The sequence below is a fragment of the Triticum aestivum genome, chromosome 4A (assembly GCF_018294505.1).
Source record: "Triticum aestivum cultivar Chinese Spring chromosome 4A, IWGSC CS RefSeq v2.1, whole genome shotgun sequence".
Classification (NCBI taxonomy): Eukaryota; Viridiplantae; Streptophyta; class Magnoliopsida; order Poales; family Poaceae; genus Triticum; species Triticum aestivum.
Genome location: NC_057803.1, coordinates 216,180,756 through 216,204,325, shown reverse-complemented (window position 1 = coordinate 216,204,325; position 23,570 = coordinate 216,180,756).

The following is a 23,570-nucleotide window of genomic DNA, read 5'->3' as shown; positions in this document are numbered from 1 at the left end:
TGGAATGTGGGCCAATAGGTCGAAACCAATGCAAGTCATTGTCAACTTAGTCAAAAAAATGATTCTGACATCGTTAGCCGTTGGATTTACATCCAATGACCGACATCCATCTTTAATCTCTCATCTTCTTCCTCCAGCGCCGCCGGGACCAGCTGCTCCCACCTCCTACTGCTAGCAGCTCTCCTTAACGTGCTTCGTTGTGGAGCGCTACCCCACCACCGGCCAGGCCATCCCTCCACCCCTCCACACCTCATGTTCTTCTCCACCGACTACCTAACCACACCACAACAAAACTAGTTAACGCGCGTACACCTCTCCGTCTGCAACTCCACTCCCACGTCTTCCATGTCTGGCTCGTTGCTGTCTGGGGCCTCGCCATCGTCCACCACCTTAGATGCGCTCGGCGCGGAGTGGTCAAGTGGTCAACGAACGACATCCATCGAAAGTGGACTGTAGGTGGAGAGGCTGACAGCTGGGTCCATGGTCGCACGCAAGGAAATGCCTCCTTATTACGCACAAAATAATGATTTCTCCACCTGACAGCTAGGACCCTCCGGAAGGGCCTCTGTATTTCATGAAAAAAATGTTCCCCCCGCTGACAGGTCGGACCCACTAGCTATATCTTCGCACGCAAGGAAGTGCCTCCTTATTACGCACAAAAAATGAATACCTCCTGCAGGCTGGGACCCACCATAGTGGGAGGCTGACTTGTGGGCCTACTAAGTTGACGGGGACGGAGGGCTTTGTCAACTTAGTCAATATGAATGATTCTAGTTCCAGTGATCGTGCGATGTCCATCCAACGGCGGTAGAGCTTCTTCAACCTCTAGTCTTCTTGCTCTAGCCGCCCAAAGCAGCACTGGTCATGCCGCCTGCTCCTGCCTCCCGTGGCTGGCTGTGTTGTCGCGGAGGCCTCAACGCCCCCTACTACTCCCACCGCTGGCCAGGCCATCCCTCCAATCACCCACACCCCCTGTTATTCTGCGGCGATGACAGCCTCACACCGCAACCGAACTAGTGAACCCTCATACTCCTCTCCGCATGTGCATCCACTGCCACGTCTTCCCTGGCTCTACTTCGTCCCCTTCCTAGGCCTCATCGTCGTCCACTGCCTTGGTGCTCTCAGTGCAGCGTGGTCAATGTGGTCAATGAATGACTTCCATCGGAAGAGTACTGTACGTGTTGAGGCTGACAGCTGGGTCCATGGCCGCAGCAAGGAAGTGCCTCCTTATTGCACGCGAAATAATGATTCCTCCACCTGATAGTAGGGACCCACCGGACGGTCCACTGTATTTCATGAAAAAACGTTTCCCCCCTGACTGCTGGGACACACCAACTACATCTTCGTACGCAATGAAGTGCATCCATATTACGGGCAAAAAATGATTCGCCCCCTGTCTGCTGGGACCCACCAACTACATCTTCGCATGCAATGAAGTGCCTAACAGTCGGGACCCACCTGGTCGAAGCATATGTACCGTTGTCTGTCTTGTGGGAACGTGTACGTACATACTGGTCGATCGGTCGCTCTACAACATTGAACCGTGGCCGAGTAAGTAGTGGCACATGTCATAGTAGAGCCCCCCATGTAGCAGTTCAGGCAGTCCCGTCTAAACCTTGTACACGTTCATACAGCCACACGCCAAAAAAAACGGCCACGTACGTACATACGGGCGGGGTCTCGGACGCCTACTCACGCATATGTACGGTGAGGGCTAGTGTACATGGCTGGGTCAGAACGGAGAAACTGCGTCGTCGTCGTGTTCATCGGGAGCCAACCGGCTTGGATGGCACTGCCGATCGAAACAATGCCTGGCGTACCGTAGAACAGAGGAAACGACCATGTGTTTGACCGGCCAAGGTCGAAACAGGATCCTGTTCATCGGGAGGGGTCTGGCATACCGCAAAACGGGGGAAATGGACTTCTCTTGGACTTCCTACAGTCGAAACAGGGTTCTGTTGATCGTGAGGGGTGTGGCATACCGCAAAACGAAGGAAACAAACTTGTGTTGGAGCACTACGGTCGAAATGAGGGTCCTGTTCATCGGGAGGGGTGTGGCGTACCACAAAACGGGACTCCACGGGATACTTTCATCTCCACCACCGACTGCCTCCACGGGCTAATGTTCATCCACCATCGACCTCCTCCAGCCTCCACCTGCGACTGTTCATCCATGGGCTCCTATTCATCCAGCCTCCACCGCTCCTCCACCGGCTACTATTTAACCAGCCCTCTCCACGGGATCCTGTTCAACCACCCCTCCACGGGCTATTGTTCATCCAACCCTCCACCGGCTACTGTTCAACCAGCCCATCATGGGGTCTTGTTCATCCATCCCTCCACGGGGTCTTGTTCATCCAGCCCTCCACGGGGTCCTGTTCATCCACCCCAACCGGCTCGATCGGGGTCCTGTTCATCCAGCGGCAACGACCTCTACTACCATGGGGTCCTGTTCATCCACCCCCCACCGGGAACTGTTCCAACCCCCCCCCCCCCAACAACGCTCACTGTTCATCCAAAGGCAGCATCGATCAACTTTAGTTAGCAGCAGTAGCGAAGGAATCGACCGATCGCTCGGGTTCAGTAACACGTAGCCTGCAGCGCAATCGCTTGGGTTCAGTAGGAGAATGCCTCGCTCGGGTTTAGTTAGAGCACAACGCCTCACACCCATGCGCGTACGTGTACAAGATAAACATGCATCGCTCGGCCCTCGGCCTCCCACCATAACCGGGAACTCCCAGATATTTTCCTCGCCCTCGCTTCTACCACGGTTTTTTCCGTCATGGACAGCCCAAAGAATGTCATGCAGCTGCGTCTCCTGCCCGCCTAGGACGAAAAGCCCATTTTTTGTCACAGAAGTAGGAGCCCACCACATCTGTGATGATACCGGGTTTTGTCACATGTCTGTAGGATCTAGAAGTAGATGTGTCTAGAGGGGGGTGATTAGACACTTAATGCTAAAGTTGCAATTTTTAACCTTTTTCGGTTTAAGTGGAGTTTAGGCACAATTTCAACATACACAATACATATCAAGCAAGCATGCAAAGAGTATATGAGCAGCGGAATGTAAAGCATGCAACTTGCAAGAATGTAAAGGGAAGGGTTTGGAGAATTCAAACGCAATTGGAGACACGGATGTTTTTCCCGTGGTTCGGATAGGTGGTGCTATCCTACATCCACGTTGATGGAGACTTCAACCCACAAAGGGTAACGGTTGCGCGAGTCCACAAAGGGCTCCACCCACAAAGGGTAACGGTTGCGCGAGTCCACAAAGGGCTCCACCCACAAAGGGTCCACGAAGAAGCAACCACCCACAAAGGGTCCATGAAGAAGCAACCTTGTCTATCCCACCATGGCCATCTCCCACACAGGACTTGCCTCACTAGCGGTAGATCTTCACGAAGTAGACGATCTCCTTGCCCTTACAAACTCCTTGGTTCAACTCCACAATCTTGTCGGAGGCTCCCAAGTGACACCTAGCCAATCTAGGAGACACCACTCTCCAAGAAGTAACACATGGTGTGTAGGTAATGAACTCCTTGCTCTTGTGCTTCAAATGATAGTCTCCCCAACACTCAACTCTCTCTCATAGGATTTGGATTTGGTGGAAAGAAGATTTGAGTGGAAAGCAACTTGGGAAGGCTAGAGGTCAAGATTCATATGGTAGGAATGGAATGTATTGATCTCAACACATGAGTAGGTGGTTCTCTCTCAGAACATATGAGTTGGAATTGTGTATGTGTTCTGATGGCTCTCTCCACGAGTGAAGAGGAGGTGGAGGGGTATATATAGCCTCCACACAAAATCCAACCGTTACACACAGTTTTCCAATCTCGGTGGGACCGAATCAACAAACTCGGTCAGACCGAAAATGTAAACCTAGTGACCGTTAGAGAATTTCGGTGGGATTGACATGCAACTCGGTGGGACCGATATGGTTAGGGTTTGGGCATAACTAATCTCGGTGAGACCGATTACACAAACTCGGTGAGACCGAATTTGGTAATTAGCTAACTAGAGAGTTGGTCAGGCAAACTCGGTGGGACCGATTTTCTCTTTCGGTGAGACCGAAAAGTTACAAAAAGGAAACACTGAATTTACATTGCAATCTCGGTGGGACCGATCGCTCTTTCGGTGAGACCGAAATGTTACAAAAGGGAAACAGAGAGTTTGCAATCCCATCTCGGTGAGACCGAGATCCCTATCGGTAGAACCGAATTGCTAGGGTTTGGCAGTGGCTTATGACAAGTGAAACTCGGTGGCGCTGGATAGGAAGAATCGATAGGACCGAGTTTGGCTTAGGGTTTAGGTCATATGTGGAAGTGGGAAAGTAGCTGAGGATTTTGGAGCATATCATTAAGCACATGATGCAAGAGGCTCATTAAGCAACACCTCATCCCTCCTTGATAGTATTGGCTTTTCCTATGGACTCAATGTGATCTTGGATCACTAAAATGTAAAGTGAAGAGTCTTGAGCTTTAAGCTTTAGCCAATCCTTTGTCCTTAGCATCTTGAAGGAGTTCCCACAACCTTTAGTCCATGCCACTCCATTGTTGAACTTATCTGAAACATGCTAGATAGAAATGTTAGTCCAACAAGAGATATGTTGTCATCAATTATCAAAACCACCTAGGGAGCACTTGTGCTTTCAATCTCCCCCTTTTTGGTAATTGATGGCAACATACATCAAAGCTTTAGATAAAGATATAAAGAACAGCAAGTAAAGCTTTGGAAGGACATGTAACAAGCATAGGCTCCCCCTACATGTATGCACTCATGTAAATATGAAATATAGAGGCATGTGAGAGCATAACCATGACAGAGTAGGCAATGTGTTACATGCATCTTGGCCATATGCATCAGAGCAAAAGATTATCAAGGAAAATACCTTCATGCTCATGAGTCCTTCTTGCAAATAGTATGTGCATAAGCAAGAACTACTCATACTCATGATTTTGATGCATATACTTACCTTGTGGTCTTGAGTTGGCTTAGGATGGAATGAACCTGCACAAACAAGGTTAGATAACATAGGTACATCCACTAGCCAGAGCAAACAAAAGAAACCACAAGAATACCAAGACTGGGATGACATGTAGAGAGAGAGTACAAGGTACCATATTGAATTCAACATGTCCCCACGAATAAAGATATGCAACGAATTTGACTGATTTCTTTCCCTTAGGTGTCTTGCTCCCCCTGAATCTTACATGGGATATTGGGAGAAGATAGGGAACAGAAAATCAGAGCTGAAAGATACAAATGGATAGAACTTAATGCAAATACATGTCTTTCCCCCAAAAAGACATGTGACATCTCTCCTCTTGAACATCAAGCATCTGGGATCCTTGAGTATTTTCCCTCCCTGGAAATCTCTCTCTCCCCCTTAATAACATCTGGGAAATCTCTCTCTCCCCCTTAACAACATCTGGGATCCTTGAGACTTTCTCTCCCCCTTGAGCTTTGATGTGATCTCTTTCTCCCCCTTTGACATCAATTTCCAAGAAGGTTTTTCCTGGAATCCGTCGAATAGGTTTGGTCAAAGCAGAGGATAAAATTGTGATGCTTGTAGAGGACAAGATTCATTGAGTGGAGCTGGATCAGAAGAAATGTAGAACAAGTGGCAAACTGTTTTTCTGATTGCAAAGTCGGTGGCACCGAGTGGCACATTTCGGTGGTACCGAAAAGATTCGGTTGGACAGAAAATTGCAAGTCGGTGAAACCGAGTTTACACAGAGAAAAAACACTTGTCACCTCAGCTCACTAGACATGTAGGATCTCACAAAGATTTGCATGAATTTCCTGAAGGATTTGCAAGGAATTAAGTGCAGAAAATGCAGAACAAAAACAAAGAGAAAAGAGAAGAAACTGAAGGATCTAGATGAAGTTTTTTTTTGTTTTTGAAAAAGGAGAGAGAAAATAAACATGCATGAGACAAATGCAATAACACAAAGAAAGAACACAAGAGAGCTTCATCTAGAGTTGGGCGGTGACATAGTCACCTATGTTAGAGTATATTGACTTAGGAGTCAAGTGAGAACACTTGATCATAGGTCATACTCATTGTTTAAGCTCAAAATGAGGTTACCATTTTTCGTTTAAGCATCTTGATGTATTCACATCTTGTTGAGTTGCTTTGACTCATGTCTTGGAGTAAAGCTTCTCTAAGATGGAATAACATACCTTGGGTGGTGGTGTGGTTCTTGCTCATGTAGTTGAACTTGTGTGGGTGCTCAAGGTTGATGTAGCTCATCAAGAGTCGGGAGCACCACTTGGAGTTTGAGTTCATCTACCTACATGGGTTAGTTCTTGCAAGGAAGAGCACTTGTGTATCCAAAAATGACAATCATGAAGCTTAACATAGAATTTGTCAAAGGATATGTTTGAATGGTTTTGTGCTTCCTTGTCTTCAACCACTATTGTGTAGAGTCTTGGTGATGTAGAGATTGCTCAAGATGTGCGTGAGTCGCAATCTCATGGAATTAGATTCAACCAAGCACCTACATGGGTTAGACAACATGCAAGGTGCAAATATATCCAAGACATAAGATAGTTATCATAAGAGATATATCATGGATTAGTCATAAGCTCATGTCTTGCATGTATCCAATGGAGTTTCTACTCCAAGTTCGAAGCATCAATGATGTTCAATTCTCCTCTCAACCTGCAAAACACTTTCTCATCAAGTGGTTTAGTGAATATATCCGCTAATTGCTTATCGGTGCGAACATGCTTAAGCTTGATGTCACCCTTAGCAACATGATCTCGAATGAAATGATGACGAACATCAATATGCTTAGTTCGAGAATGTTGTACAGGATTATGACCAATTTTGATAGCACTTTCATTGTCACAAAGCAGTGGAACATGTTTCATATTAATCCCATAATCTTTAAGAGTTTGGGTCATCCAAAGTAATTGAGCACAACATGAACCAGCGGCAATGTATTTTGCTTCGGCGGTGGATAAGGATACCGAGTTTTGTTTCTTGGAAGACCAAGACACAAGAGATCTACCAAGAAATTGACAAGTACCCGAATTGGACTTTCTATCAACCTTGTCTCCGGCATAATCCGAGTCGGAATAGCCAACAAGATCAAAAGAAGACCTCTTAGGATACCAAATGCCAAAATTTGGTGTATGGATTAAATATCTCACTATCCTTTTCACAACCTTAAGATGACAATATTTAGGAGCAGCTTGATATCGTGCACACATGCACACACTTAGCATAATATCGGGACGTGAAGCACATAGGTATAACAATGAACCAATCATAGAGCGATAAACCTTTTGATCAACCGGTTCACCATCTTTGGTCAAATCATTATGTCCACTAGTAGGCATGGGTGTAGACATACCTTTGCATTCTTGCATATTGAACTTCTTGAATAAGTCCTTGGTGTACTTTGTTTGAGAGACAAATGTACCTTCCCTAGTTTGCTTGATTTGCAAACCGAGAAAGAATTTGAGTTCACTCATCATAGACATATCAAACTTCTCTGACATTAGCTTTCCAAACTTTTCACTAAAGAGAGGGTTAGTTGAACCAAATATGATATCATCAACATAAATTTGGCATACAAATAGTTCTCCATTAACCCTTTTAGTAAAAAGAGTAGAATCAATTTTACCAATTTCAAAACCACTTGTAGTAAGGAACTTGGTCAAGCATTTATACCATGCTCTAGGAGCTTGTTTAAGACCATAAAGAGCTTTGTGAAGTTTGTAAACATGATTTGGTTTCTTAGGATTGATAAAGCCGGGAGGTTGTTTGACATAAACTTCCTCCTCTATTTCACCATTTAGAAAAGCACTTTTAATGTCCATTTGGTACAAGGTGATATTATGATGATTAGCATAGGCAAGTAAGATGCGAATGGACTCAAGTCTAGCAACGGGAGCATACGTCTCACCATAGTCCATACCTTCGATTTGTGTGTACCCTTGGGCGACGAGACGTGCTTTGTTGCGAACCACTTGTCCATCTTCATCTTGCTTGTTGCGAAACACCCATTTGGTACCAATGATGTTGTGGTTGTTGTCGGGCTTCTCAACCAATGTCCAAACTTGGTTTCTCTCAAAATTATGTAGCTCTTCATGCATAGCGTTTATCCAATCCGGATCTTCCAATGCTTCTTCAACCTTCATAGGTTCAATGCTAGAGATGAATGAATAGTTTTCACAAAAGTTAGCTAAACGAGTTTTTGAGCGAGTGATTCTCTCGGTTTGTATATCATTGAGGATTTGCTCGACGGGATGATCTTTGGCAATTCTTGCTCGAACTCGTGAGAGCTTTTGCTTGGGTCTTCGTTGAACATCTTCTTCATCTTGTTCTTATTCTTGGCCTTCTTCATTGTTGACGTCGTCGTTCTCTTGTCGTGGTGGAGAAGGAGGTTGTTGATGTTCGTCTTGATGTATTTCCTCATTTTCTTCATCTTGGTGTGTCCCACTTGTGGATGCTTCCGTGTCGATTCTTGGTTCACCTTGTCGTGAAGTAGAGGCTTCCACTTGGATGGATGAGGTACTCTCCTTCACCTCCGTTGGACGAATTTTGCCAATGGACAAGTCTTGGATTGCTTCTGAAGGGTCTTTATCTCCTACATCAATTGGCAATTGCTCTACTTGCGAGCCATTAGATTCATCAAACTTCACATCTACCGTCTCTTCAACCTTTCGGGTGAAATTGTTGTAGACACGGTAAGTGTGAGAGTTTGAGCCATAACCAAGTAGAAAACCTTCATGAGATTTAGGAGCAAACTTTGAACGACGATGCTTATCAAGAATGTAGCACTTTGAGCCGAATACTCGAAAGTATCCAACTTGGGGTTTGTTACCGGTGAGAAGCTCGTATGCCGTCTTGCCGAGTAGCTTGTGAAGATATAAGCGATTTGTTGCGTGACAAGCTGTCTCAACCGCTTCTGCCCAAAAGTGCTTTGGCGTCTTGTATTCATCAAGCATCGTTCTTGCCATTTCGATGAGCGTCCGGTTCTTCCTCTCAACAACTCCATTTTGTTGAGGTGTGTACGTAGCCGAGAACTCGTGTGAAATCCCTTCTTCGTCAAGAAAGGTGTCCACATTTGCATTCTTGAACTCCGTTCCGTTGTCACTCCGAACCTTCTTGATCTTCACATCAAACTGATTTTGGGCCTTCCTAGCGAAGTTTCTGAAGATCTTCTGGACCTGCGACTTGTCATTAAGAAAGAACACCCACGTAAATCTTGAAAAATCATCAACTATAACTAGACCAAAAGAATTTCCACCAAGACTCTTGTAGGCGTTGGGACCAAAAAGATCCATGTGAAGTAGCTCGAGTGGCCTCCTTGTGGTCATGATGTTCTTCATGGGATGTCTTCCTCCAACCTGTTTACCTGCTTGACAAGCACTACAAAGTCTATCCTTATCAAATATGACATTGTTAACTCCAAGGATATGATTTCCTTTAATAAGCTTGTCAAGGTTTCTCATGCCAACGTGACCTAGTCGTCTATGCCACAACCAACCTTTTGAGGATTTAGCAACAAAGCAAGTTTTAGGTTGTGCCTTTTTAGAGAAATCGACAATGTAAAGATCACCTCTACGCATACCGGTAAAGACCATTTTATGATTGTCTCGATGAAATACTTGGCAATCTACTTCAGTAAATAGGACATTCAGACCGAAATCAGCAAGTTTAGATACTGAAAGTAAGTTGTAGCCGAGAGATTCAACGAGCATGACATTTTGAATGGAGCTATCATGTGAGATGGCCACCTTACCAAGGCCAACCACTTTACCCTTTGAATTATCACCAAAAGTGACATATTTTCGAGGGCTGTCATTTTCAGCAAGCTCACGAAACATCTCTTCATCTCCGGTCATATGATCAGTACATCCACTATCAAGAACCCATTCCTTTCCTCCTGATTCATATCCCCGAAGATTTGCCATAAGACCAAAATGTCTCATTGCATCATCAAGATCGAAGTCACTATCATCATCATCATAGTATCCATGTTCATCATGATCTTGTGACTCATCATTTCCTAGAGAGGGTAATTCATTAGATAAATGATCATCAAAGTGGTTACTGTTATGAATTCTTATAGCTTTAAATATGATATCATTAATGATTCCAACATCTCCTTTAGCATGCTTAAGATTGGTAAGTTCAAATAGACAATTACCAAAACTAGGATCACTAGAGTTCATCTTACTCAAGGCAATAGATTTATGGAGAATTTCATCCAAAGTTTTCAAGGAATGATCGGGAAATCGTTCCTCAAGAAATTTCCATATAGTATAGGCACAATTTAGAGTAGGCAAACTAGCAATCAAAGTTTTGGGCAATCCTCTAATGATGAGCTCAATAGTTCTAAGATTGCGAATCATGTCCATATCTTCATCTAGGGTAGGATGCAAAGGATCAATATGAGGTGCACAAGGGCTAGCAATATACTTGTTCAAATGATATTGATTGAAGATTACAAGCATCTCATTTTTCCACTCATGAAAATACTCTCCATCAAGAATAGGCACTCTATGTCTAAGACTCCCTAATGTAGACACATCCATCTTCCTCCAATGGTGATTAAACCAAGGCAATGGAGACCAAAGCTCTGATACCACTTGTAGGATCTAGAAGTAGATGTGTCTAGAGGGGGGTGATTAGACACTTAATGCTAAAGTTGCAATTTTTAACCTTTTTCGGTTTAAGTGGAGTTTAGGCACAATTTCAACATACACAATACATATCAAGCAAGCATGCAAAGAGTATATGAGCAGCGCAATGTAAAGCATGCAACTTGCAAGAATGTAAAGGGAAGGGTTTGGAGAATTCAAACGCAATTGGAGACACGGATGTTTTTCCCGTGGTTCGGATAGGTGGTGCTATCCTACATCCACGTTGATGGAGACTTCAACCCACAAAGGGTAACGGTTGCGCGAGTCCACAAAGGGCTCCACCCACAAAGGGTAACGGTTGCGCGAGTCCACAAAGGGCTCCACCCACAAAGGGTCCACGAAGAAGCAACCACCCACAAAGGGTCCACGAAGAAGCAACCTTGTCTATCCCACCATGGCCATCGCCCACACAGGACTTGCCTCACTAGCGGTAGATCTTCACGAAGTAGGCGATCTCCTTGCCCTTACAAACTCCTTGGTTCAACTCCACAATCTTGTCGGAGGCTCCCAAGTGACACCTAGCCAATCTAGGAGACACCACTCTCCAAGAAGTAACAAATGGTGTGTAGGTAATGAACTCCTTGCTCTTGTGCTTCAAATGATAGTCTCCCCAACACTCAACTCTCTCTCATAGGATTTGGATTTGGTGGAAAGAAGATTTGAGTGGAAAGCAACTTGGGAAGGCTAGAGATCAAGATTCATATGGTAGGAATGGAATGTCTTGATCTCAACACATGAGTAGGTGGTTCTCTCTCAGAACATATGAGTTGGAATTGTGTATGTGTTCTGATGGCTCTCTCCACGAGTGAAGAGGAGGTGGAGGGGTATATATAGCCTCCACACAAAATCCAACCGTTACACACAGTTTTCCAATCTCGGTGGGACCGAATCAACAAACTCGGTCGGACCGAAAATGTAAACCTAGTGACCGTTAGAGATTTTCGGTGGGACTGACATGCAACTCGGTGGGACCGATATGGTTAGGGTTTGGGCATAACGTAATCTCGGTGAGACCGATTACACAAACTCGGTGAGACCGAATTTGGTAATTAGCTAACCAGAGAGTTGGTCAGGCAAACTCGGTGGGACCGATTTGCTCTTTCGGTGAGACCGAAAAGTTACAAAAAGGAAACACTGAATTTACATTGCAATCTCGGTGGGACCAATCCGCTCTTTCGGTGAGACCGAAATGTTACGAAAGGGAAACAAAGAGTTTGCAATCCCATCTCGGTGAGACCGAGATCCCTATCGGTAGAACCGAATTGCTAGGGTTTGGCAGTGGCTTATGACAAGTGAAACTCAGTGGCGCCGGATAGGAAGAATCGGTAGGACCGAGTTTGGCTTAGGGTTTAGGTCATATGTGGAAGTGGGAAAGTAGCTGAGGATTTTGGAGCATATCATTAAGCACATGAAGCAAGAGGCTCATTAAGCAACACCTCATCCCTCCTTGATAGTATTGGCTTTTCCTATGGACTCAATGTGATCTTGGATCACTAAAATGTAAAGTGAAGAGTCTTGAGCTTTAAGCTTTAGCCAATTCTTTGTCCTTAGCATCTTGAAGGAGTTCCCACAACCTTTAGTCCATTCCACTCCATTGTTGAACTTATCTGAAACATGCTAGATAGAAATGTTAGTCCAACAAGAGATATGTTGTCATCAATTATCAAAACCACCTAGGGAGCACTTGTGCTTTCAACGTCAAAGAAGTGTCATAAGCATGACATGAAAAAAAATTCGTTCGGTCCAAAATGTCATGGATGTGTCTTTTTTTGTAGTGTTTGTCCTCCCCTCCTCATCCGAAGTGTTCTCTTCAAATCTATCCTTATCTTTCCCTTTCACCTCTTGTTCTTTTTTTGAAGATTCAAAGTCTTCCTCATCCATTTCCTCCTCCTCGTCATCAGACGACAAAAGTGTCTCTTCATAATGAGTGCTTACTGGTATGCGTCGATGCTATACAAACATTTTTTAACCCCTTTCCGCGATGGCATTCAGAACCGTCGCCAAGTGAGTGACAGCGATAGGGGGATCCTTCCCACATGACCCAGAAACCGTCGGGGATATGCCCTTCTAGCACCCACACACTTGGCAAAATGAGGTTGTGTGCAACGGGCGACGCTCAAATACGGTAATACGTAAAGTAGATCTAAAAATACAATTATACAGGCGAAATTCATTCTGGTCACAAGTACATCCCACATGGTCAGTCCTCGCTAAACGTTTCCGTTCGTATGTACATCCCACACATTCGCTCCAAGGAAAACGTTTCCATTCATAGGTACATCACACACAATTTTCTCCGTTAAATCGTTTGTGATAGCATTGCCATTGCACACGATATTAACAATTTTGTCGTTTGCGTTATTGAATGCATCACACACGGTGCGTACAAGAAAGTGTGTGGCAAAGGCTGTCCATCACACAAAGTTTTTATGTGGTAAATGTTTGCGCAAGGTGGCCTAACGCAAACAGTTTTCAAGAGGATGTCGTGTGTGCAGTGGAGATTGATCGCACACGTAGTGGATCCTAGAAACGTTTCTAATCTCCATGTCTATCGCAAACGTTTTTCTTTCGCAAACCGTGTGCAGTGTAATCCCTAATTAACCCCTAATTTAAAAATCACATGTTTTGAATTTGAAAGTAGGCAATCACTTATTTCATATCCAACCATGTTTATTACAAATATAGGTTGAACCACGAATGCATAATTCAATGCATAGGTACATATACTGAAGAACTGCAGAAGCACCAAGTAAAGAATGATGAACCACAGTTGTACTAAAGACTGTAAAGAGAGAGGCGAAAGACATTCTGGTTGCTAGAGAAGGTGAAGCGGAATGCCCATATTATGCCCTCCTCCATGTGGCATGCGTGCACGACTCTAGGCCAACCCCTTGTGATGGCTCCCCGTCCATCCTTCAATGTCTTCGTTACGACTTCTCGATGCTCATTGTAGTCTGGATGATTAACCTTCATTGCGTGTCCACCAATCATGTACTTTGCGAGGTAACCTTGAGTGAATTGCTTTGGGAACCACTGCGAACGAAAAAGATTCAGACATTGTTGTCTAACAACTCATTATGGACAGTAAAAAGAGAAGGCTGCAGAGTTTGTGGTTACCATCCTACAGCTCACTGTTGTGTTGGATAGAGCATAAACAAATAATTTGCTTGCCACCATTCATATCATTTTGCTAATAATCCTTATCAGTTTCCTCACTTGATGCTTGTTCATGAATATCTCAATGCCCCATACGCAAAAAGGGTCAGTGCATGGATCCTTGCCAAGGGCATATGTACCTACAAGCAACAAGTCAATATTAGAAGTTAACAAGTGTCCAGGCCTGGATCTATATGCACTACATTATGGAACGACGAGGGGGGGGGGGGGTACAAGCCGAGGGATGAAGCTAACCTCGGCGGAAAATGGTGGCCACTCTTGTTGTTGTCCTGCATAAGTAGTGGAAAGGCATGATAAGTACATCAACCTTAACATCAAACAAATATAGCAAAGGTAAACAACATCATCTTCAAATGATAGCTTGAATGTGTTGGTTTCAGCATGTTGTTAAAGCAGATATAAAATGGAAGGCAATGTTATCGACAGCAGGCTTAACAGCCATCAAATATTGCAATTCAAACTGGTATTGTTGAAAATGAATAGAACGTAGGTAATGCTTAAACATCACACTGGATAAATGTGTAAAACTGAAATAAAGGGCATGTGTTAACTACACCAGGAATAACTGGAACCAGATATAGCCGTTCAAACTGGTATTGATGTAGTCGAGCGGCACGGTTCTGACTTGCACATAATGAACAACACAGTGTGAATGACTGAAATAAACAAGGCATAAATGACCAATATAACAACCAAATATAGCCATTGAAAACTGGACAGAGTCTCACTGCAACCAACCTAACAAGCAAATACAGATAAACAGGGCATATGCTTGAAAACTTGACAAATGCTCACTGCAACCAACCTAACAAGCAGATACAGATAAACAAGGCATCTGCTTGATAACTGGACAAATGCTAAAAAAAGCAACCTAACAACCAAATATAGATAAACAAGGCATCTGCTTGATAACTAGACAAATTCTCACTACAACCAAACTAAGAACCAAATACATATAAACAAGGCATCTACTCGATAAAAGGAAAAATGCTCACTCCAACCAACCTAACAACCAAATACAGATAAAAAAGGCATCTACTCACTATAAACAACCAAATATAGCCATTCATGAAACTGAAGTGGACAATTCATACTTAAACATCACATGGCCCTATTGAACAATACATTTTTGCATAACTGAAATAATTAAACATGACATAGTTAAAGCGCCACACGGCAAATGCTACTACAACAAAGGGTACGGGTTGGCAAGCTAGAAAAGGTAAGATTTGCTGATAGAATGTTGCCTCACATTTCATCGACGGGATCCTTCAAGTTGGAAGAGCACAGACCCATGGTGCGCTCTCTGATGTCACAGATGGGCTGTTTCACCTTGGAAGAACCTTCGTCGGTGCTCTCCTCGTGGTCGTGGTCGTGGTCGATGAGATATGACTTGGAAATTGAGGATCCCAAGCCGCCGCTGTAGAACATGTACTTTAGAAATGACAAAATGGGCTTGATGGAGTATAAAGATCGCAAATCCTTGACCGTTTGGCGGAGGAGATCAGCGGCAGGGCCATCAAAGAGATCGATGGTTGTTGAACCAGAGGGGTTGGTGATGGACCAATTAACATGTCACTTGGCCCACGTGAAACCGTCGCTGTGGACGAGCTTGATGTCGTACCAGCTTTCCTGAGATACAGTAATACGCTAGCCCGTTGACATGAAGCCTTCGGCATGGCAACATAGTCAACGTCTTCGCCGGCTTCCATGGCGACGTGATGCTCTGGGATTGACAGGTCGAGGCGAACGGTGGCCACCTCACCAACATCCACCGGAGAGGCCATGATAAACCTCTTCTTTGTCAAACACTCGTCGGGCTCCCTAGAGTATGTGGTCGAGCTTGGGCTGCGACATTCTAGAGCAGGGGATGTGGATCTGGTGGGGAGGGACACCGCAGGCCTCATCTAAAAACTCACGGGAGTGGGGCGACGGTATGGGAATCGCTGGGTAACCTGAACTTTATTATCTAAGCTAGGAGGAATGGGCAGACTGGCAGGGGTTGCTGGCGGCGCCGGCTACAGCCATGAGCTAGGGTTTGAGGGGGGTGTTTGAGGATACGTCGTGGCTAATGAAATTTTTCATAATGGTGGGTGGAGATGGTGGTGGACGAGGGAGGGCGGCGATTCAAATGCCTCGGCTACTGAAATTTTACTATAAGGTCGGTTCTAGAGGAGTGTGGGCGACGGTTGAAGTACGACGGCTACTAAAATTTGGGTAAAGGAATTGATGCGGGGCAGGAGTGCCCAAGATCGCGCACGGTCCAATAACAATATGCGTGTATGATAATAATGAAAAGTGGCGGAACCGCCAATTTTTGCAACGCTCAAGGCGGGTAGTTTGTTTTTATATTTCTAGCTAGTTGGTCTATTGCACATGGTTCGTCCTAATTTCCAAATAGACTTACCCGCCTTTAGCTTGCACAGGTGCTATTTTTACAGTGCACTTGTATCGCACACGGTTAAGCCAGTACCTCCACCCTTTGCTCGCGCTTGCGCAGTCGTGGTGATTTTACAACGCACTTGCATCGCACACGGTTGAGCCAGTACGTCCACCTTTGCTCGCGCTTGCGCAGGCGTGGTGATTCACAGCTCACCTGTATCGCACACGGTTAAGATATTATATCTATCGGCGTTCTGGGAACGGGGGTCCCCAGACTTGCCTGCCTGCGGCCTGCGGCGTGGCTCGAGGAGGGGCCCAGCACGGCCCATCTTCATCAACACAGACCCAAGACCCTCGCGAGGGGTCAAGCCTCGCGGGGTGGACGACACGGAGCTTCCTCAGGCATGGCCTCATCAGGCTGGCTCGCGAGGAGGCGGAGAGATTAAGGCGGGGTACCTCACGAGGTGCCCGTGATGCAAGCCATGACGACCAAGGGTGCCAGGTGGGCGCCAGCCCATGCAGTGTCCTCCTTTCCTCTTTGGTGCAAAGGGAGCAAGCGCAGGCAAGAGCATCAAGCAAAGGCACCCGTTTCGGTGCAACGAGACCAAGACCGGCCCAACAGCAGGAAGGAAGTCATTGTGGATCCCAAGCCAGCGTCACCGCCAGAGCCTTTGGCAGGCGAGGACCAACTTTAGTCAAGTTAAGTGTACCAGATGTTCCCCTTCAAAATGGCCAATTGTTGGCGCCCTTCCCGCTCAATATTTGGGAAGAGGCCCAGGGCCTTTGCCTATAAATAGGACTAGCCACCCACAGGGTAGAGGAGATCGGATCGAAATCGAAGAGAGAATCGAGAAGAGAGAGAGAGAGAAGGGTGATTAAACTCCTCCCAGCAGTTCATCCCCCCAGCCAAGAACAGACCCCCGCGAGGCTGTTCTTCCTTGTATTGCTCATCATCATCAGCCCAAGAGGCAATCCACCACACCACACACTGGAGTAGGGTATTACACCACAACGGTACCCCGAACCAGTATAAACTCCGTGTCTCTTGTGCTGTTCTTTCCATAGCTGAGATCTTAGCGCGGCGGTGGGGCACAGGTAGGTAGAAGGCGAAATCTCCGCGCGCACCCCAGTGTTCAAACCTCAAGGGTCTGCCCGAACCCTAAATCCGACATTTGGCGTGCCAGCTAGGGGTGCACCAGAGTTTTCCCTTCCGCCACCGCCACGACCTGCCTCACGATGAGTAGCGCGTCGCCTGCTCCGGCCGCCGGCGCCAGCACGGGGGCCAGGGGGCTCCGAGCCCTGGCCCTAGCCCTGCAACGGGTACGGTGTCCAGACAAGTTCAAGCCAACGACGCCGCCGCGCTACGGCGGATAACTCATCCGCTGGCCTTCTTGCTGGCGTACGAGGAGGCCATCCTCGAAGCTGGAGGTGACAATAGGGTCATGGCCAACTGGCTCCCCATGGCCCTCACTGGCGCTCCGCGCGCATGGCTGCTCCACCTACCGGCAGCCTCCGTGGCCTCTTGGGAAGAGCTCTGTAGCCTCTTCCCCACCCACCATGCTACACCAACACCCCCGGTCGTCGCGGCCCTCCTGGGCGGCTTGCAGGCGCCGCCTACAAGTCACCATGTCAAGTCGTTCATCCGCCGGGTCAGCGCCGCTTCCACGCGGCAGGGGGCTCTCCCGGACCGGGCGGCGCCCAAGGCCGGCCTGACCTTCAGCTTGGAGGACCACCCCTCCAACTCGGCCTGCTCGGGTTCGCTCCCCATGCTATACACCCCCACCATCTGCCAGGTGGCCGTCACCAGAAATCTCATCGATGGCGGTGCGGGCCTCAGCGTGCTCTCGGTTGAGGCCTTCAACCTCCTCTGCATACCCCTGGAATGGCTGCAACCCAGCCGACCCTTCTCAGGCGTTGGGGGCGGATCATCCAGCTCCTTGGGACAGATCCGGCTCCCAGTAACCTTCGGCACCTACAACAACTTCCGCACGGAGCTGGTCGACTTCGACATCGCCTCCATCGGCCTCCCCTACAACGCCATCCTCGGCTACCCAGCGCTGGCCCAGTTCATGGCCGCGACGCACCCGGCGTACAACCTCATGAAGATGCCCGGGAGCAACGGTGTCCTCACCGTGCACGGGGACACCAGAGACGCACTATGAGTGCTCAAGCTCGCCTTGAAGACGGCGGCGTCGGCACAGCCCGCCGACTCGGAGACCCCCGAGCCCAAGGGGGCTGCACCCGCCAAGAAGAAACAGTTGTTCACCCAAGACAAGGTAGAAACCAAGCAGACACCCGTCGATGAGGACGGGTCCACCAACGCCACTTTCACCATAGGCGCCAACCTCAAGCCCGAGCAGGAGGAGGCCCTGGTCAGGTTCCTGCGCGCAAACAAGAAGGTATTCACTTGGGAGCCTGACCAGTTGGCGGGGATCCCTAGGAGCGTAATCGAGCATCACCTCAACGTGTGCCCCAACATGCGCCCTGTGAAGCAGAAGGCAAGGCGGCAGTCCACAGAAAAGCAGGCCTTCATCGTCCAAGAGACCCGCAAACTAGAAGCCGCTGGGGTCATTCGCGAGGTCCGATACCCGGATTGGTTGGCCAACCCTATCGTTGTGCCAAAGAAGGGGGGAAGGAGCGCATGTGTGTCGATTTCACCAACCTCAACAAGGCATGCCCGCAAGATCCGTTCCCACTCCCCCGCATCGACCAGATCGTCGATTCCACCGCACAATGCGACCTGATATGCTTCTTGGATGCCTTCTCTGGGTATCACCAGATCAAGATGGCGGTAGAAGACGTCGAAAAGACAACCTTCCTAACCCCGTGTGGGGTGTACTGCTACACATGCATGCCATTTGGGATGCGTAACGCAGGGGCGACCTTTCAGCGGCTGATGCACATCACCTTGGGCCTGCAGCTCGGGAAGAATGTTGAGGCTTACGTCGATGACATTGTGGTGAAGTCTCGGGAGGCCAGGACCCTGATACAAGACTTGGAGGAAACCTTCGCGAGCCTCAACGCAGTGAACCTGCGGCTCAACCCAGAGAAGTGTGTATTCGGAGTCCCCTCGGGCAAGCTCTTGGGTTTTCTCGTGTCCCACTGAGGCATCGAGGCTAACCCGGAAAAGGTCAAGGCGGTCGAGGACATGAGCCCGCCAAAGACCCTCAGAGAAATGCAGAAACTCACTGGACACGTGACCGCGCTAGGGCGCTTCATCTCCAAGTTGGGGGAGCGAGCGCCGCCCTTCTTCCAGCTAATGAAGAAAAAGGGGCCCTTTGAATGGACTGAAGAGGCCGACAAGGCGTTCCAGTATCTCAAGAGATACCTGACCAGCCCTCCAGTCATGGTGGCTCCGCGCCCTCAAGAGCCCCTGGTGCTTTACCTCGCCGTCACTCCCTACTCCGCCAGTGCAGCCCTGGTGGCGGTTAGGGAGGAGCGTCGAATCAAAACCACAGCAGCATCCCGGGACAAGGCAAAACAGGAACAAGGAAGGCCCACAGAAACCGCCACCGCAGCTGAGGAGGATCAGCCGCCGCAGAGGAGTGCACCGGAGGCGGAAGAGGCCCCTCTCCCAGATGGCCAGCCCCAGGAGGCCTCATCACCTCAGTAGGCGCCATGGTCTCCGGAGGGCGCCACCAGCACTGACGCACCCAACCTCGTTGAGCACCCAGTGTACTTCGTCAGCACAGTGTTGCGGGACGCGAGGGCACGGTACCCCATGCCTCAGAAGCTCCTCCTCGCGCTACTGGTGGCCTCGCGCAAGCTTCGGCACTATTTTTAGGGTCACCCCATCAAGGTCGTCTCGTCATACCCCCTGGAGAGAGTGCTCAGGAGCCCTAACTCAGCTGGAAGGGTCGCTGAGTGGAACATAGAACAGCAAGTGTTTCAGCTCGAATTCAGCACGACCAGAGTCATCAAGGGAGCAGCATTAGCGGATTTTGTGGCAGAATGGACGGAGGCACCAGGCCTCAAGGCCGACGAGGATCGGTCCCTCTCCCCGGGAAGCGAGGTGCCAGAAGGCTGGGTCATGTACTTCGATGGGGCGTTCTCCAGGCATGGCGCTGGGGCTGGGGCGGTGCTTATATCGCCCACTCAGGACAAGCTCTACTATGATGTACAGCTCTGTTTCCAGCAAGGTGAAAAGGTCTCCAACAACATAGCGGAGTATGAAGGTTTAATAGCGGGCTTGAAGGCCACAACTGCCCTGGGGGTGAAACGCCTCACCATCAAGGGCGATTCGTAGCTCCTTGTCAATTTCTCCAACAAGCTGTACGAGCCGAAAGATGAGCACATGGAAGCCTACCTTGCGGAGGTCCGCAGGATGGAGAAGAGGTTCTGGGGGTTGGAGTTGCAGCATGTGCCCTATGGCACCAATCAGGAGGCCGACGACATCGCCAAACGGGCGTCCAGGCGGTTACCTCAGGAGCCTGGCATCTTCGAGGAGCGGCTCTTCAAGCCCTCAGCCCTACCGTCATTGTCAAACACAGCTCGGCCTCGGGAGGAGCTCCCCCAGCCACCTGCCTTAGGAGCCCCGGTCTGTGGCCCGGCCTCAGGAGCACGCCTGCTCCTGACGATGGAACCTCAGGAGAGGTGCTGGATCACGGAGCACCGGAGATACTTAACACAAGAGACCCTGCCGGAGAAGGAGGAGGAAGCGGAGCATGTGGCATGGCAGGCCACGACATACTGCATCAAGGATGGAGAGCTCTACCGGAAGCGACCAAACGATGTATCCCTGCGCTGCATCTCCAGGAAGCAAGGAAAGGAACTGCTGGAAGATATACACGGCGAAGACTGTGGACATCATTCATCATCACGGACCCTCGTCGGCAAGGCGTTCCGCGGTGGGTTTTATTGGCCCACCGCACTCAATGACGCTGTCGAACTGGTGAAAGCTTGTGAGGCCTGCTAGTTCCATGCCAAGAAGATCCATCAGCTGGCAGGAGGCCTGCAGACTATACCCCTTTCGTGGCCATTCGCAGTCTGGGGGCTGGACATCCTGGGCCCGTTTCCTCGGGCGCCAGGGGGCTACCGCTACCTCTACGTCGCCGTGGACAAGTTCACCAAGTGGGCTGAAGTAGAGGCCGTCCGCACCATCCCCGCGGGTTCCGCGGTCAAGTTCATCAGGGGCATTGTGAGCCGGTTCGGGGTGCCGAACCGCATCATCACAGACAACGGTTCGCAGTTCACCAGTAACCTCTTCAAAATATATTGTGCTAACCTTGGAACGCAGATATGCTACGCTTCGGTGGCGCACCTCCGAAGCAACGACCAGGCCGAGCGAGCCAACGCAGAGGTCCTGAGGGGCCTCAAGACCAGGACGTTCAAGAAGAAGATGGAGGCCTGCGGCAGAGGTTGGTACGACGAGCTTCAGTCCGTGTTGTGTTCCATCCGCACAACCGCGACCAAGCCGACTGCAGAGACCCCGTTCTTCCTGGTCTACGAAGCCGAAGCGGTCCTCCCTCACGAGGTCAGATGTCGCTCCACGCGGGTCCTGGCGTTCGACGAGGCACAGCAGGATGCCATGCGGGGGATGGACCTCGTGCTGGGGGAGGAACATCGCCAAGAAGCCGTGCTGCGAGTGGCGAGGTACCAACAAGCGCTGCGACGATATCACTGCCGCAACAACCGCCCCAGAACTCTCGAGATAGGAGACCTCGTGCTCAGGCGGGTTCTCTCCAGGGAGGGACTGCACAAGCTCTCTCCCATGTGGGAGGGCCCGTTCAAGGTTGTTCATGTTTCCAGGCCCGGCTCCGCGCGCTTGGAGACTCAGGAGGGGGTGCCAGTCCAGAATGCATGGAACATCCAGCACCTCCGGAGGTTCTACCCCTAAAAAGGCCCAGAGCCTGTGAAGATTATCATTTTTGGGAAAGGCCCAAAGCCTATGAAGAAGGAGAATGCCTGTGAAGCTGTCGCGTTTTGGAAAAGGCCCAGGGCATGTGAAGAAGGCAAATGCCTGTGAAGCTGTCGCGTTTTGGAAAAGGCCCAGAGCCTGTGAAGAAGGCGAATGCCTGTGAAGCTGTCGCGTTTTGGAAAAGGCCCAGAGCCTGTGAAGAAGGCGAATGCTTGTGAAGCTGTCGCGTTTTGGAAAAGGCCCAAAGCCTGTGAAGAAGGCGAATGCCTGTGAAGCTGTCGCGTTTTGGAAAAGGCCCAGAGCCTGTGAAGAAGGCGAATGCCTGTGAAGCTGTCGTGTTTTGGAAAAGGCCCGGAGCCTGTGAAGAGGGCAAATGCCTGTGAAGCCTGCTTCCCCCAAGAAAGGCCTGGAGCCTATGAAGAAGGCCAACGCCTGTGAAGCTCGCCGCCCATGACACTCTCACGTAATAATGAGTTGGGGCTGTACACGCCCCGGAGTCTCAGGAGCGCCGGCCTCAGGCCCTGGGGCTCCCTCCCACGCCCAATGGTAGCACTTAGCTCCGCGCTGGTGAGAAGATGTCGAAGACTAGATTAGGTGCCGGACGCGGCTTTTTCATTTGCTTTCCGCAGTTGGCTTGTTCATTCTATTTCGAAGTTTTATTGAAGGTGTTGTCGTCTTTGGCTTGTGGTTCTTCGACTTTTCTGCCTCGATTTCTCTTATGCAAGGCCTCGCGACGGGGGAAGCCGAGCGCCTTCGCGAGTGTTCCTGTCCTAGTCGTTCAAAGGTTTCGCGACCCCGGTCCATTACAGGAGCACCCCTCCAGTCCGTGCCCCACGGGCACTGTCGTGGAATTGTCACGGCAGATGTCCTTAGTGTCAGGACTTAGTCGCGAGGCCAGCGCATCTATGTGGTAGCTTGAGAGGGGTTGAGTAGGACGAGAGACGCGATGTTTTACCCAGGTTCGGCCCCTCACGGTGGAGGTAAAAGCCTACATCCTGCTTCATTGATATTGATGATGATGATCATGGTTACAAGAGTGCTCTATCTCGAGAGCTATTGTCTAAACCTAACTTGTCCAACTTGTGGAACTTGTGAATCTTGTCCCTCTTGGGGTGCCCTGCCCCTCCTTATATATGTTGAAGGGGCAGTTTACATGACTAGTCCTATTAGGACTAGGATTACTCTATTACAAGTGGAGTCCTAGTCTTGCCTCCTTTGTAAGGGAATATTCCTTGTGCTTTTCTCATAAACCGGCCCACCATTAAACGTGAACCGGCCTTCTGGGCCATGGGCCTCGTCATCCATCTGACCCGCCTGCCGGGTTACTAATGAACCGCCAAGACCGGGCGGGTAGCCCGTGAACCGCCAAGCTCCGGGCGGGTTACCAGTGAGTCATCCAGTCCGGCCGGTTTATACTTCCGGCCGGTTTACGCCACGGGGTATATCCCCGACATTAGCCCCCAGTTTAATTTGGATTTATCCATGTTAAACT